Here is an 18,079-nt window from a genome sequence, read left to right as displayed (position 1 = left end):
TAGGGAGGGAGGGAGGGAGGTACAGAGGGAGGGAGGTAGGGAGGTACAGAGGGAGGGAGGGAGGGATAAATGGAGGGAGGTAGGGAGGGAGGGAGGGTGGTACAGAGGGAGGGAGGTAGGGAGGTACAGAGGGAGGGAGGGAGGGAGGGATAAATGGAGGGAGGTAGGGAGGCAAGGAGGGTGGTACAGAGGGAGGGAGGGATAAATGGAGGGAGGGAGGGAGGGAGGTACAGAGGGAGGGAGGGATAAATGGAGGGAGGTAGGGAGGGAGGGAGGGAGGTACAGAGGGAGGGAGGGATAAATGGAGGGAGGTAGGGAGGGAGGGAGGTACAGGGGGAGGGAGGGATAAATGGAGGGAGGTAGGGAGGGAGGGAGGGTGGTACAGAGGGAGGGAGGGATAAATGGAGGGAGGTATGGAGGGAGGGAGGGAGGTCCAGAGGGAGGGAGGGAGGGAGGTACAGAGGGAGGGAGGGAGGGAGGTACAGAGGGAGGGAGGGAGGGAGGGAGAGAGGGAGGTACAGAGGGAGGGAGGAATAAATGGAGGGAGGTACAGAGGGAGGGAGGGATAAATGGAGGGAGGTAGGGAGGGAGGGAGGGTGGTACACACACACACACACACACACACACACACACACACACACACACACATACACACACACACATACACACACACACACACACACACACACACACACACAGACACACACAGACACACACAGACACACACACACACACACACACACACACACACACACACACACACACACACACACACACACACACACACACACACACACACACGGTTGGCAAGGCAGAGAAGGTGGCCATGATGTCCATGTAGAACAGTCTATTTAAGCCTCCTTGGAGCGAGAGGTATGGAGGGAGGGTGGTACAGAGGGAGGGAGGTATGGAGGGAGGGAGGTACAGAGGGAGGGAGGGAGGGATAAATGGAGGGAGGGAGGGAGGGATAAATGGAGGGAGGTAGGGAGGGAGGGAGGGTGGTACAGAGCGAGGGAGGTATGGAGGGAGGGAGGTACAGAGGGAGGGAGGGAGGGATAAATGGAGGGAGGGAGGTATGGAGGGAGGGAGGTACAGAGGGAGGGAGGGAGGTACAGAGCGAGGGAGGTATGGAGGGAGGGAGGTACAGAGGGAGGTAGGGAGGGAGGGAGGGTGGTACAGAGGGAGGGAGGGATAAATGGAGGGAGGGAGGGAGGGATAAATGGAGGGAGGTAGGGAGGGAGGGAGGGTGGTACAGAGCGAGGGAGGTATGGAGGGAGGGAGGTACAGAGGGAGGTAGGGAGGGAGGGAGGGTGGTACAGAGGGAGGGAGGGAGGGATAAATGGAGGGAGGTATGGAGGGAGGGTGGTACAGAGGGAGGGAGGTATGGAGGGAGGGAGGTACAGAGGGAGGGAGGGAGGGATAAATGGAGGGAGGGAGGGAGGGATAAATGGAGGGAGGTAGGGAGGGAGGGAGGGAGGTACAGAGCGAGGGAGGTATGGAGGGAGGGAGGTACAGAGGGAGGGAGGGAGGGAGGGATAAATGGAGGGAGGTATGGAGGGAGGGAGGTATGGAGGGAGGGAGGTACAGAGGGAGGGAGGAAGGGATAAATGGAGGGAGGGAGGGAGGGATAAATGGAGGGAGGTAGGGAGGGAGGGAGGTACAGAGGGAGGGAGGTAGGGAGGTACAGAGGGAGGGAGGGAGGGATAAATGGAGGGAGGTAGGGAGGGAGGGAGGGTGGTACAGAGGGAGGGAGGTAGGGAGGTACAGAGGGAGGGAGGGAGGGAGGGATAAATGGAGGGAGGTAGGGAGGCAAGGAGGGTGGTACAGAGGGAGGGAGGGATAAATGGAGGGAGGGAGGGAGGGAGGTACAGAGGGAGGGAGGGATAAATGGAGGGAGGTAGGGAGGGAGGGAGGGAGGTACAGAGGGAGGGAGGGATAAATGGAGGGAGGTAGGGAGGGAGGGAGGTACAGGGGGAGGGAGGGATAAATGGAGGGAGGTAGGGAGGGAGGGAGGGTGGTACAGAGGGAGGGAGGGATAAATGGAGGGAGGTATGGAGGGAGGGAGGGAGGTCCAGAGGGAGGGAGGGAGGGAGGTACAGAGGGAGGGAGGGAGGGTGGTACAGAGGGAGGGAGGGAGGGAGGGAGAGAGGGAGGTACAGAGGGAGGGAGGAATAAATGGAGGGAGGTACAGAGGGAGGGAGGGATAAATGGAGGGAGGTAGGGAGGGAGGGAGGGTGGTACAGAGGGAGGGAGGGATAAATGGAGGGAGGTAGGGAGGGGGGGAGGGAGGTACAGAGGGAGGGAGGGAGGGTGGTACAGAGGGAGGGAGGGAGGGTGGTACAGAGGGAGGGAGGGAGGGAGGGAGGGAGGGTGGTACAGAGGGAGGGAGGGATAAATGGAGGGAGGGAGGGAGGGAGGTACAGAGGGAGGGAGGGATAAATGGAGGGAGGGAGGGTGGTACAGAGGGAGGGAGGGAGGGTGGTACAGAGGGAGGGAGGGAGGGAGGGAGGGAGGGAGGGAGGGATGGAGGTATGGAGGTATGGAGGGAGAGATGGAGGGAGAGATGGAGGGATATATAAGTATGGAGGTATAGAGGTAGGTAAGGAGGGAGGGAGGTATGGATGGATGGAGGGACAGAGGGAGGTATGCTGGGAGGGAGGGAGGGAGGGAGGGAGGGAGGGAGGGAGGGAGGGATGGAGGGATGGAGGGATGGATGGAGGGAGAGAGGTATGGATGGAGGAAGGTATGGAGGGAGGAAGGTATGGAGGGAGGAAGGTATGGAGGGAGGAAGGTATGGAGGGAGGAAGGGAGAAAAGAAATGGTTGTCAAACAATAAACTGCTGTAGCATCACAACACAGGGCTCTGTAGCATCACAACACAGGGCTCTGTAGCATCAAAACACAGGGCTCTGTAGCATCACAACACAGGGCTCTGTAGCATCACAACACAGGGCTCTGTAGCATCACAACACAGGGCTCTGTAGCATCACAACACAGGGCTCTGTAGCATCATAACACAGGGCTCTGTAGCATCACAACACAAGGCTCTGTAGCATCACAACACAGGGCTCTGTAGCATCACAACACAGGGCTCTGTAGCATCACAACACAGGGCTCTGTAGCATCAAAACACAGGGCTCTGTAGCATCACAACACAGGGCTCTGTAGCATCACAACACAGGGCTCTGTAGCATCACAACACAGGGCTCTGTAGCATCACAAACAGGGCTCTGTAGCATCACAACACAGGGCTCTGTAGCATCACAACACAGGGCTCTGTAGCATCACAACACAGGGCTCTGTAGCATCACAACACAGGGCTCTGTAGCATCACAACACAGGGCTCTGTAGCATCACAACACAGGGCTCTGTAGCATCACAACACAGGGCTCTGCTCTGCATGATGTCGTTGTTACACTCCACTGTTCTGGGACTAATTAGTGTGTGTGTGTGTGTGTGTGTGTGTGTGTGTAGGGGAATATAATATGAGATATAGATAGTAGGGGGCTGTACAATATATATAATCACTCTGCATTTACAGTAGGGGGCTTTACAATATATATAATCACTCTGCATTTACAGTAGGGGGCTTTACAATATATATAATCACTCTGCATTTACAGTAGGGGGCTTTACGGTATATTTACAAGAGATATTGTCACTCTGTATTTACAGTAGGGGGCTTTACGGTATATTTAATCACTCTGTATTTACAGTAGGGGGCTTTACAGTATATTTAATCACTCTGTATTTACAGTAGGGGGCTTTACAAGAGATATAGTCACTCTGTATTTACAGTCGGAGGCGTTTTAGTATATTTAATCACTCTGTATTTGCAGTAGGGGGCTTTACGGTATATTTACAAGAGATATAGTCACTCTGTATTTACAGTAGGGGGCTGTACAATATATATAATAACTCTGTATTTACAGTAGGGGGCTTTACGGTATATTTACAAGAGATATAGTCAATCTGTATTTACAGTAGGGGGCTTTACAGTATATTTAATCACTCTGTATTTACAGTAGGGGGCTTTACAAGAGATATAGTCACTCTGTTTCTACAGTGTAAAACTTTTCCTTGTAAATGTACAGCATTATACTTGCACCACAATGGCCAGCTTAACAGTAATTTTGATTTACAGCAGAGATGCTGTAATATGTTTTACAGTACTAATTTCCTTGCTGTAAAACATTACAACATCCCGGTAAATTTACAGCAAGGAAAATAGTACTGTAAAGCAAAATTACAGTATTAAGCGGGCAACTCTGGTGCCAGGTTAATGCTGTACATTTACAAGGAAATTCTACCTGAAATCTAAATGTAAGAAAAACAATACATTTTGGACATAAAATAAATGAATTCAAATTGGTAACATTAAAAACGAATTACCAACATAATTAACTATAGAAGTAGCAAGAAGTTAACACATGTGTAACCGAATAAGATAACCATTAGAACACTAATGTAAAAACTATTGTAACGACGTACGCTTAGAGTCGGGAAGCAAGTTCAGGGAGTGAATATATTTAATTAATAAATGAAACAAAACTAAGAAACACAAACACCGACATGAAACAGGAACCATAACGCCTGGGGAAGGAACCAAAGGGAGGTACATATAAAGGGAAGGAACCAAAGGGAGGGACATATAAAGGGAAGGAACCAAAGGGAGGGACAAATAAAGGGAAGGAACCAAAGGGAGAGACATATAAAGGGAAGGAACCAAAGGGAGGGACATATAAAGGGAAGGAACCAAAGGGAGGGACATATAAAGGGAAGGAACCAAAGGGAGGTACATATAAAGGCTAGGAACCAAAGGGAGGGACATATAAAGGGAAGGAACCAAAGGGAGGGACATATAAAGGGAAGGAACCAAAGGGAGGGACATATAAAGGGAAGGAACCAAAGGGAGGGACATATAAAGGGAAGGAACCAAAGGGAGGGACATATAAAGGAAAGGAACCAAAGGGAGGGACATATAAAGGGAAGGAACCAAAGAGAGGGACATATAAAGGGAAGGAACCAAAGGGAGGGACATATAAAGGGAAGGAACCAAAGGGAGGGACATATAAAGGGAAGGAACCAAAGGGAGGTACATATAAAGGGAAGGAACCAAAGGGAGGGACATATATGGTGAAGGAACCAAAGGGAGGGACATATAAAGGGAAGGAACCAAAGGGAGGGACATATAAAGGGAAGGAACCAAAGGGAGGGACATATAAAGGGAAGGAACCAAAGGGAGGTACATATATAGGGAAGGAACCAAAGGGAGGGACATATATAGGGAAGGAACCAAAGGGAGGGACATATATGGTGAAGGAACCAAAGGGAGGGACATATATGGTGAAGGAACCAAAGGGAGGGACATATAAAGGGAAGGAACCAAAGGGAGGGACATATAAAGGGAAGGAACCAAAGGGAGGGACATATAAAGGGAAGGAACCAAAGGGAGGGACATATAAAGGGAAGGAACCAAAGGGAGGGACATATAAAGGGAAGGAACCAAAGGGAGGGACATATATGGTGAAGGAACCAAAGGGAGGGACATATAAAGGGAAGGAACCAAAAGGAGGGACATATAAAGGGAAGGAACCAAAGGGAGGGACATATAAATGGAAGGAACCAAAGGGAGGTACATATAAAGGGAAGGAACCAAAGGGAGGGACATATAAAGGGAAGGAACCAAAGGGAGGGACATATAAAGGGAAGGAACCAAAGGGAGGGACATATAAAGGGAAGGAACCAAAGGGAGGGACATATAAAGGGAAGGAACCAAAGGGAGGGACATATAAAGGGAAGGAACCAAAGGGAGGGACATATAAAGGGAAGGAACCAAAGGGAGGGACATATATAGGGAAGGAACCAAAGGGAGTGACATATATAGGGAAGGAACCAAAGGGAGGGACATATATGGTGAAGGAACCAAAAGGAGGGACATATAAAGGGAAGGTAATCAAGGAGGTGATGGAGTCCAGGTGACTGTCATAATGCGCCCTAATTAGCAGCCTGGTGACCTAGAGGCCGGAGAAGGACACACGTGACAAATATATTGTGTGCCTGTGCGTGTGGGCTGTGGGGGAGAGAGACAGAGAGAGAGAGAGAGGTAAAATTGGGATCGGGTACAATCCTAGATCCTCCGATCCAGAGCTCCGACCTCCAACATGCAGGATTAAGTCAAATAACACAATAAAAAAGGGTCAAAATAAGAAATACAAAAATTCTATATACATAATAACAACTGTAGCAGTGATGATTAAATAAATGTCCATCGGGGTGGACACTGACCAGAGTGGGTGCAGCAGGCAGACTAAATTACCACTGAGAGAGTGTGGAGACAAAGTCAAATAAAACAATGACAATGGCTTCCTGGTTTTGTAGGTGTCTTGCAGGGCAGGCAGTGTGCATCCAATGGTGCGTCCGGCTGTGTTTCACGCTCTGAAGCTCCTTACAGTCCGCGGCGGTGGAGTTGCCGTACCAGCCCGGTTTACGATCAAGGGCCAACTCTGTTTAGGGACCAGAGGAGGTGAAACACACAGCAGGACAGTTTGGGCCGGAGAGAAACCAGGAGGGAGATGTCAGCACAGCATCAGTTGAAAGAATAGAATGAGAGACAGAGAGACAAAGAGACAGAGAGACAAAGAGCACCAGGGCTGTTACTCTGTGGGTAAATAGCCCTTCTTTGGACACTGTGTTAACAAACCTCCAAACGAGCTTCAATGCCATACAACACTCCTTCTGTGGCCTCCAACTGCTCTTAAATGCTAGTAAAACTAAATGCATGCTCTTCAACCGATCGCTGCCCACACCTGCCCGCCCGTCCAGCATCACTACTCTGGACGGTTCTGACTTAGAATACGTGGACAACTACCAATACCTAGGTGTCTGGTTAGACTGTAAACTCTCCTTCCAGACTCACATCAAACATCTCCAATCCAAAATTAAAGCTAAAATCGGCTTCTTATTTCACAACAAAGCATCCTTCACTCATGCTGCCAAACATACCCTCGTAAAACTGACTATCCTACCGATCCTCGACTTCGGTGATGTCATCTATAAAATAGCCTCCAATACTCTACTCAACAAATTGCATGCAGTCCATCACAGTGCCATCCGTTTTGTCACCAAAGCCCCATATACGACCCACCACTGCGACCCACCACTGCGACCTGTATGCTCTAGTCGGCTGGCCCTCGCTACATATTCGTTGCCAAACCCACTGGCTCCAGGTCATCTATAAGTCTTTGCTAGGTAAAGCCCCGCCTTATCTCAGTTCACTGGTCACCATAGCAACACCCACCCGTAGCACGCACTCCAGCAGGTATATCTCACTGGTCACCCCCAAAGCCAACACCTAATTTGGCCGCCTTTCCTTCCAGTTCTCTGCTGCCAATGACTGGAACGAATTGCAAAAATCACTAAAGTTGGAGACTTATATCTCCCTCACTAACTTTAAGCATCAGCTGTCAGAGCAGCTTCCCGATCGCTGCACCTGTACACAGCCCATCTGTAAATAGCCCATCTGTAAATAGCCCATCTGTAAATAGCCCATCCAACCAGCTACCGACCTCATCTCCATATTTGTTTTAGTTTTTCTGCTCCTTTGCACCCCAGTATTTCTACTTGCACATCATCATCTGCACATCTATCACTCCAGTGTTAATTGCTAAATTGTAATTACTTCGCCACTATGGCCTATTTATTGCCTTACTCATTACTTCGTTTGCACACACTGTATTCAGACTTTTCTATTGTATTATTGACTGTACGTTTGTTGATTCCATGTGTAACTCTGTGTTGTTGTTTGTGTCACACTGCTTTGCTTTATCTTGGCCAGGTTGTAGTTGAAAATGAGAACTTGTTCTCAACTGGCCTACCTGGTTAAATAAAGGTGAAATGTGTGTGTGTACGTGTGTGTGTGTGTGTGTGTGTGTGTGTGTGTGTGTGTGTGTGTGTGTGTGTGTGTGTGTGTGTGTGTGTGTGTGTGTGTGTGTGTGTGTGTGTGTGTGTGTGTGTGTGTGTGTGTGTGTGTGTCTTTGTACTTACCTCACTATAGGTCTTCATTCAAAAATCAAATCAAGCTTTATTTACATTTAGTGATAGTGAAAAACAAGCCATTTTCTCTGTAGTAATGGTGGAAAACAAGCCATTTTCTCTGTAGTGATGGTGGAAAACAAGCCATTTTCTCTGTTGTAATGGTGGAAGACAAGCCATTTTCTCTGTAGTGATGGTGGAAACAAGCCATTTTCTCTGTAGTAATGGTGGAAAACAAGCCATTTTCTCTGTAGTAATGGTGAAAAACAAGCCATTTTCTCTGTAGTAATGGTGGAAGACAAGCCATTTTCTCTGTAGTAATGGTGGAAAACAAGCCATTTTCTCTGTAGTGATGGTGGAAAACAAGCCATTTTCTCTGTAGTGATGGTGGAAACAAGCCATTTTCTCTGTAGTGATGGTGGAAAACAAGCCATTTTCTCTGTAGTAATGATGAAAAACAAGCCATTTTCTCTGTAGTAATGGTGAAAAACAAGCCAATTTCTCTGTAGTGATGGTGGAAAACAAGACATTTTCTCTGTAGTGATGGTGGAAAACAAGCCATTTTCTCTGTAGTGATGGTGGAAAACAAGCCATTTTCTCTGTAGTGATGGTGGAAAACAAGCCATTTTATCTGTAGTAATGGTGGAAACTAGCCATTTTCTCTGTAGTAATGGTGGAAAACAAGCCATTTTCTCTGTAGTGATGGACAAGTACATTAGACTGTCCAGTTTGAGAAATAGACGCCTCACAAGTCTTCAACTGGCAACTTCATTAAATAGTACCCGTAAAACACCAGTCTCAACGTCATCAGTGAAGAGGTGACTCCGAGATGCTGGCCTTCTAGGCAGAGTTGCAAAGAAAAAGCCATATCTCAGACTGGCCAATAAAAAGAAAATATTATTATGGGCAAAAAAACACAGACACTGGACAGAGGAACTCTGTCATTAGCTCCCCTCAACCCCTCCCATCTATCTCTGATCACCATCCAGTCCCATCCTTCAGCTCCCTCAACCCCTCCCATCTATCTCTGAACACCACCCAGTTCCATCCTTCAGCTCCCCTCAACCCCTCCCATCTATCTCTGAACACCACCCTGTACCCTCAACCCCTGCCATCTATATCTGAACACCACCCAGTCACATCCTTCAGGTCCCCTCAACCCCCCCCATCTATCTCTGAACGCCACCCAGCCCCATCCTTCAGCTCCCCTCAACCCCTCCCATCTATCTCTGAACACCATCCAGTCCCATCCTTCAGCTCCCCTCAACCCCTCCCATCTATCTCTGAACACCATCCAGTCCCAGCCTTTAGCTCCCCTCAACCCCTCCCATCTATCTCTGAACACCATCCAGTCCCATCCTTCAACCCCTCCCATCTATCTCTGAACACCATCCAGTCCCATCCTTCAGTTCCCCTCAACCCCTCCCATCTATCTCTGAACACCATCCAGTCCCATCCTTCAGCTCCCCTCAACCCCTCCCATCTATCTCTGAACACCACCTAGTCCCATCCTTCAGCTCCCCTCAACCTCTCCCATCTATCTCTGAACACCACCCAGTCCCATCCTTCAGCTCTCCTCAACCCCTCCCATTTATCTCTGAACACCATCCAGTCCCATCCTTCAGCACTACTCAACCCCTCCCATCTATCTCTGAACACCATCCAGTCCCATCCTTCAGCTCCCCTCAACCCCTCCCATCTATCTCTGAACACCACCCAGTCCCATCCTTCAGCTCCCCTCAACCCCTCCCATCTATCTCTGAACACCATCCAGTCCCATCCTTCAGCTCCCCTCAACCCCTCCCATCTATCTCTGAACACCACCCAGTCCCATCCTTCAGCTCCCCTCAACCCCTCCCATCTATCTCTGAACACCATCCAGTCCCATCCTTCAGCTCCCCTCAACCCCTCCCATCTATCTCTGATCACCATCCAGTCCCATCCTTCAGCTCCCCTCAACCCCTCCCATCAATCTCTGAACACCACCCTGTCCCCTCAACCCCTGCCATCTATATCTGAACACCACCCAGTCACATCCTTCAGGTCCCCTCAACCCCTACCATCTATCTCTGAACACCACCCAGTCCCATCCTTCAGCTCCACTCAACCCCTCCCATCTATCTCTGAACACCATCCAGTCCCATCCTTCAACCCCTCCCATCTATCTCTGAACACCACCCAGTCCCATCCTTCAGCTCCCCTCAACCCCTCCCATCGATCTCTGAACACCATCCAGTCCCAGCCTTTAGCTCCCCTCAACCCCTCCCATCTATCTCTGAACACCATCCAGTCCCATCCTTCAACCCCTCCCATCTATCTCTGAACACCACCCAGTCCCAGCCTTTAGCTCCCCTCAACCCCTCCCATCTATCTCCTAACACCATCCAGTCCCATCCTTCAGTTCCCCTCAACCCCTCCCATCTATCTCTGAATACCATCCAGTCCCATCCTTCAGCTCCCCTCAACCCCTCCCATCTATCTCTGAACACCACCTAGTCCCATCCTTCAGCTCCCCTCAACCTCTCCCATCTATCTCTGAACACCACCCAGTCCCATCCTTCAGCTCTCCTCAACCCCTCCCATTTATCTCTGAACACCATCCAGTCCCATCCTTCAGCTCTACTCAACCCCTCCCATCTATCTCTGAACACCATCCAGTCCCATCCTTCAGCTCCCCTCAACCCCTCCCATCTATCTCTGAACACCACCCAGTCCCATCCTTCAGCTCCCCTCAACCCCTCCCATCTATCTCTGAACACCATCCAGTCCCATCCTTCAGCTCCCCTCAACCCCTCCCATCTATCTCTGAACACCACCCAGTCCCATCCTTCAGCTCCCCTCAACCCCTCCCATCTATCTCTGAACAGAATCCAGTCCCATCCTTCAGCTCCCCTCAACCCCTCCCATCTATCTCTGAACACCATCCAGTCCCATCCTCCTCTCAACCCCCCCCATCTATCTCTGAACACTATCCAGTCCTAGCCTTCAGCTCCCCTCAACCCCTCCCATCTATCTCTGAACACCACCCAGTCCCATCCTTCAGCTCCCTCAACCCCTCCCATCTATCTCTGACCACCACCTAGTCCCATCCTTCAGCTCCCTCAACCCCTCCCATCTATCTCTGAACACCATCCAGATAAATTTCTGTTTACCACATATTTCTGCTGTTTCAAAAGTCTGTACAATATATATAACCTACAGTATATACATTTTATAGACACAGAATATTTTATATTAGTTATCTTGTTGTTTTTAGTCCCACCCTTCAGAACTAAGCATTGTTTTGGCTCTTTGTGTTGAAGTCACAGATTGTGTGGCCTCTGGATCACTTCATGCTAATCTTTATTATTAGGGGACAAGACAGAGTCACCTCCACCTCCACCTCTACCTCCACCTCCACCTCCACCTCCACCTCCACCTCCACCTCCACCTCCACCTCTACCTCTACCTCTACCTCTACCTCCACCTCCACCTCCACCTCCACCTCCACCTCTACCTCTACCTCTACCTCAGCTCAGTACATGGACCCTGACAGCAGGACTACTGGTCACCTCTATCTCAGCTCAGTACATGGACCCTGACAGCAGGACTACTGGTCACCTCTATCTCAGCTCAGTACATGGACCCTGACAGCAGGACTACTGGTCACCTCTATCTCAGCTCAGTACATGGACCCTGACAGCAGGACTACTGGTCACCTCCATCTCAGCTCAGTACATGGACCCTGACAGCAGGACTACTGGTCACCTCTATATCAGCTCAGTACATGGACCCTGACAGCAGGACTACTGGTCACCTCTATATCAGCTCAGTACATGGACCCTGACAGCATGACTACTGGTCACCTCTATCTCAGCTCAGTACATGGACCCTGACAGCAGGACTACTGGTCACCTCTATATCAGCTCAGTACATGGACCCTGACAGCAGGACTACTGGTCACCTCTATCTCAGCTCAGTACATGGACCCTGACAGCAGGACTACTGGTCACCTCTATCTCAGCTCAGTACATGGACCCTGACAGCAGGACTACTGGTCACCTCTATATCAGCTCAGTACATGGACCCTGACAGCAGGACTACTGGTCACCTCTATATCAGCTCGGTACATGGACCCTGACAGCAGGACTACTGGTCACCTCTATATCAGCTCATTACATGGACCCTGACAGCAGGACTCCTGGTCACCTCCACCTCAGCTCAGTACATGGACCCTGACAGCAGGACTACTGGTCACCTCTATATCAGCTCAGTACATGGACCCTGACAGCAGGACTACTGGTCACCTCTATATCAGCTCAGTACATGGACCCTGACAGCAGGACTACTGGTCACCTCTATCTCAGCTCAGTACATGGACCCTGACAGCAGGACTACTGGTCACCTCTATATCAGTTCAGTACATGGACCCTGACAGCAGGACTACTGGTCACCTCTATCTCAGCTCAGTACATGGACCCTGACAGCAGGACTACTGGTCACCCCTACCTCAGCTCAGTACATGGACCCTGACAGCAGGACTCCTGTCTCCCAGGGTTGGGTGTCTGGTTCAGCCAAGTGTGACCACCATTGTTTTGATATTATAAATTACTTTATAAACTGTGTTACAGCTGTTCCTCACACTTTCCCTCACTCATACACTCCCTCACTCATACACTTTCCCTCACTCATACACTTTCCCTCACTCATAACACTTTCCCTCACTCATACACTCCCTCACTCATAACACTTTCCCTCACTCATAACACTTTCCCTCACTCATACACTTCCCTCACTCATACACTTTCCCTCACTCATAACACTTTCCCTCACTCATAACACTTTCCCTCACTCATACACTTTCCCTCACTCATACACTTTCCCTCACTCATACACTTTCCCTCACTCATACACTTTCCCTCACTCATACACTTTCCCTCACTCATAACACTTTCCCTCACTCATACACTTTCCCTCACTCATAACACTTTCCCTCACTCATAACACTTCCCCTCACTCATACACTTTCCCTCACTCATACACTTTCCCTCACTCATAACACTTTCCCTCACTCATAACACTTTCCCTCACTCATAACACTTTCCCTCACTCATAACACTTCCCCTCACTCATACACTTTCCCTCACTCATACACTTCCCCTCACTCATAACACTTTCCCTCACTCATACACTTTCCCTCACTCATAACACTTTCCCTAACTCATACACGGGGCATACAGCACCGTATCTGACCTTGCAACAGAGGGAAAGAAAGCTGGCACCCTATTCACTGTTGGCCCTGATCCAAAGTAGTGCACGATATAGGAAATAGGGTTCAATATGGGATATAACCACTGTTTTATACATAGTCCAAAAATGCATTATTCATTGCTAAACATAATTAATCATTTGTTGTCGTTTCATTACGCCGCCTCCCTTCTTAAAATAAAAAATAATCGTCTAGACTGAAATTAAGATATATAGTGCATTTTTACAATCTCATTAGTATTTCTGCCATGAAGTAAGTGTCAGCTTCATCACACTGTATTTCTCCATTATGTTCTCTCATGAGTTTGCTGCTGATGTGAAAGTCCATTTGCTATTCACATTAATCTGATATTACAGACGTCAGAGCATGCAAACTGGAAGCTACCCACCATTCCTCTGGCCTGCGTCTCAAATGGTACCCTATTCCCTATAGTGGACTCCTTTTGACCAGGTCCAATAAGGAAACTCATAGGGCTCTCGAAGGTGCCATTTGGGACACAGGCCTGGTTGTATTCCAGCAGACTAGCTTAGTATCAGCCTATCAGACATGTTGGTAGCCTCTGTATGAAACACACACACACACACACAGGGTAGGAAGACAAATCTGACCTTCACAGAGCACTACATCTAGATTATCATGTTCCCCACCAGTAGCCCAACACAGCAGCCATGTAACCCAACACAGCAGCCATGTAGCCCAACACAGCAGCCATGTAGCCCAACACAGCAGCCATGTAACCCAACACAGCCATATAGGGCGGAGTCATGTAGCATAGCAGAGTCATGTAGCATAGCAGAGTCATGTAGCATAGCAGAGTCATGTAGCATAGCAGAGTCATGTAGCATAGCAGAGTCATGTAGCATAGCAGAGTCAGGTAGCATAGCAGAGTCATGTAGCATAGCAGAGCTATAAAGTTAGCATGGAGCGAGGCAGTCGAACAGACAGACAGGAAGTAGGACTCAGACAGACGTGTGTGTAGGTGTATGTGTGTTAGCGCGTGCGTGTCTGTGTATGTACATGAGAGAGAGAGAAAGAGTTAGGGGGTGGGAGAGAGAGAGATAGGAGTGGGAGAGGGACAATACACGGTGGTAGGAGTAAGGGTTGGGAGAGGGACATGGTGGTAGATGTTGGAGGTGGGAGAGGGACAAGATGTGGAGGTAGGGGGTGGTAGAGGGACGTGGTGGTAGATGTATGGGGTGGTAGAGGAACGTGGTGGTAGATGTATGGGGTGGTAGAGGGACATGGTGGTAGATGTATGGGGTGGTAGAGGTAGGGGTGGTAGAGGGACATGGTGGTCGATGTATGGGGTGGTAGAGGGACATGGTGGTAGATGTATGGGGTGGTAGAGGTAGGGGGTGGGAGAGGGACATGGTGGTAGATGTATGGGGTGGTAGAGGGACATGGTGGTAGATGTATGGGGTGGTAGAGGGACAAGACGTGGTGGTAGATGTATGGGGTGGTAGAGGGACATGGTGGTAGATGTATGGGGTGGTAGAGGGACATGGTGGTAGATGTATGGGGTGGTAGAGGGACATGGTGGTAGATGTATGGGGTGGGAGAGGGACATGGTGGTAGATGTATGGGGTGGTAGAGGGACAAGACGTGGTGGTAGATGTATGGGGTGGTAGAGGTAGGGGGTGGTAGATGTACGGGGTGGTAGAGGGACATGGTGGTAGATGTATGGGGTGGTAGAGGGACATGGTGGTAGATGTATGGGGTGGGAGAGGGACATGGTGGTAGATGTATGGGGTGGTAGAGGTAGGGGGTGGGAGAGGGACATGGTGGTAGATGTATGGGGTGGGAGAGGGACAAGACGTGGTGGTAGATGTATGGGGTGGTAGAGGTAGGGGGTGGTAGATGTATGGGGTGGTAGAGGGACATGGTGGTAGATGTATGGGGTGGTAGAGGGACATGGTGGTAGATGTATGGGGTGGGAGAGGGACAAGACGTGGTGGTAGATGCATGGGGTGGTAGAGGGACATGGTGGTAGATGTATGGGGTGGGAGAGGGACGTGGTGGTAGATGTATGGGGTGGTAGAGGGACATGGTGGTAGATGTATGGGGTGGTAGAGGGACATGGTGGTAGATGTATGGGGTGGGAGAGGGACAAGACGTGGTGGTAGATGTATGGGGTGGTAGAGGGACAAGACGTGGTGGTAGATGTATGGGGTGGGAGAGGGACAAGACGTGGTGGTAGATGTATGGGGTGGTAGAGGGACAAGACGTGGTGGTAGATGTATGGGGTGGGAGAGGGACAAGACGTGGTGGTAGATGTATGGGGTGGTAGAGGGACATGGTGGTAGATGTATGGGGTGGGAGAGGGACAAGACATGGTGGTAGATGTATGGGGTGGTAGAGGGACATGGTGGTAGATGTAGGGAGAGGGAGAGGGACACGATATGGTGGTATGAGGCCTGGCAGGGTAGAGATGAGCAGGTGAGCCGGGCAAACTGACTCATCGGATGACAGAGAGAGATGGCAGTCTCTTACCTGCTCACGCTGTTTGTTTTATTAATCCCAGGCTGTGCTACCAATATGATTGTTTGTGTTGAGGTGGTGGTAGTTTGTGTGTGTGTGTGCGCCTTCACGTTTGTGCTTGAGGGAAATATAGAGAAAGAGAGAAATAGAGAGAGAGAGGGTGAGAGAGAAAACATTTGCCTTTAGTAGTTTAGTCTAATTTGTGCTCATAACACCGATACAATTAGTCTCTATGAAGCTCAGCGTCTCTGAAAGGGAATGAAATCGCCTTAATTCAAACATAACTTGTATCTATTGATTTTCTCATTTTCCGTTTCCATTGGATAACTGTTTCTGTATTCAATCGGTACTCTCGGCTTTATCTCTTTTGAATCATAGTGTACCATATGAATCATAGTGTACCATATGAATCATAGTGTACCATATGAATCACAGTGTACCATATGAATCATAGTGTACCATATGAATCATAGTGTACCATATGAATCATAGTGTACCAAATGAATCATAGTGTACCATATGAATCATTTTGTACCATATGAATCACAGTGTACCATATGAATCATAGTGTACCATATGAATCATAGTGTACCATATGAATCACAGTGTACCATATGAATCATAGTGTACCATATGAATCATAGTGCACCATATGAATCATAGTGCACCATATGAATCATAGTGTACCATATGAATCATAGTGTACCATTTGAATCATAGTGTACCATATGAATCACAGTTTACCATATGAATCATAGTGTACCATATGAATCATAGTGTACCATATGAATCATAGTGCACCATATGAATCATAGTGTACCATATGAATCATAGTGTACCATTTGAATCATAGTGTACCATATGAATCACAGTGTACCATATGAATCATAGTGTACCATATGAATCATAGTGTACCATATGAATCATAGTGTACCATATGAATCATAGTGTACCATATGTGTCCACATCCCAAATGGCTCCCTATTAGCTACACAGGACACTACCTTTGACCAAAGCCTTATTTGTAATTTTTTATCATGTCCATGTTCCCTGACTGTCTATCTCCCTGACTGTCTATCTCCCTGACTGTCTATCTCCCTGACTGTCTTGCTTTCATGTCCATGTTCCCTGACTGTCTATCTCCCTGACTGTCTATCTTCCTGACTGTCTATCTCCCTGACTGTCTTGCTTTCATGTCCATGTTCCCTGACTGTCTATCTCCCTGACTGTCTATCTTCCTGACTGTCTATCTCCCTGACTGTCTTGCTTTCATGTCCATGTTCCCTGACTGTCTATCTCCCTGACTGTCTTGCTTTCATGTCCATGTTCCCTGACTGTCTATCTCCATGACTCTCTATCTCCCTGACTGTCTATCTCCCTGACTGTCTTGCTTTTATGTCCATGTTCCCTGACTGTCTATCTCCCTGACTGTCTATCTCCCTGACTGTCTAGCTTTAATTTCGGTGATTATAAGCGAGCTGGACACAATCAAGAAACTGTATGAATGTTAGATCCATTATAATTTCAACACATTGTTTGTTTGATTTCAGCCATTTCAAAGCATATTCACTTAATTTTCCAATGCTTATTATATATTTTTCAACTTTAAACCCAAACCACCCACGGGCCTCATTGGACGCCCTGGTCTAGATAATTGTTTCATTGCAGGTCTAGTAGTAGAAGTTTAGCTTCCTGACATCGATGTAGATGACTGGTTATAGACTACAGTACACACATACCTGCTTTATTCCAGTCCAGTTCAGGTATTTAGGCACTGCACCTCAGTGCTAGAGGTGTCACTACAGCCCCTGGTTCGATCCCGGGCTGTATCACAACCAGCCGTGATCGGGAGTCCCATATGGCGGCGCACAATTGGCCGAAGCGTCTGGGTTAGGGAATGGTTTAACCGGCGTAGGCCGTCATTGTAAAATAACACATTGTTCTTAACTGACTTGGCTAAATTAAATTAATTAAGTTAAATTAACTTTCCAAACATTTATGTATTGATTTCCACTAAAACATTTATGTGAAAGAAGACGAGAGACAAAGCGCAGGGTGAATGATTAAAGCCATTTCAGATGAGGCCCGGGCAGATGTATGATATCGTTTCCATTCGGAGAGTTTCTGAAGGACAACCTTTCATCTAATAACGCCGGCCCTCGTCGTCTTGTAAACCTTGCAGGGAAAAGAGGCTAGCCATGTCAATCTCATATGCAGCAGCAGCAGCAGCATCACACACAGGCTGCGTCACAAATAGTACCATATTCCCTATATTATGATGTACTTTTCGACCAGAGCCCTATGGAGATGAGTCTAACA

The sequence above is a fragment of the Salvelinus fontinalis genome, unplaced genomic scaffold (genome assembly GCF_029448725.1).
Source record: "Salvelinus fontinalis isolate EN_2023a unplaced genomic scaffold, ASM2944872v1 scaffold_0205, whole genome shotgun sequence".
NCBI classification, from domain to species: domain Eukaryota; kingdom Metazoa; phylum Chordata; class Actinopteri; order Salmoniformes; family Salmonidae; genus Salvelinus; species Salvelinus fontinalis.
The sequence above is the reverse complement of the archived record's forward strand: the minus strand, read 5'-3'. Positions refer to the sequence as shown.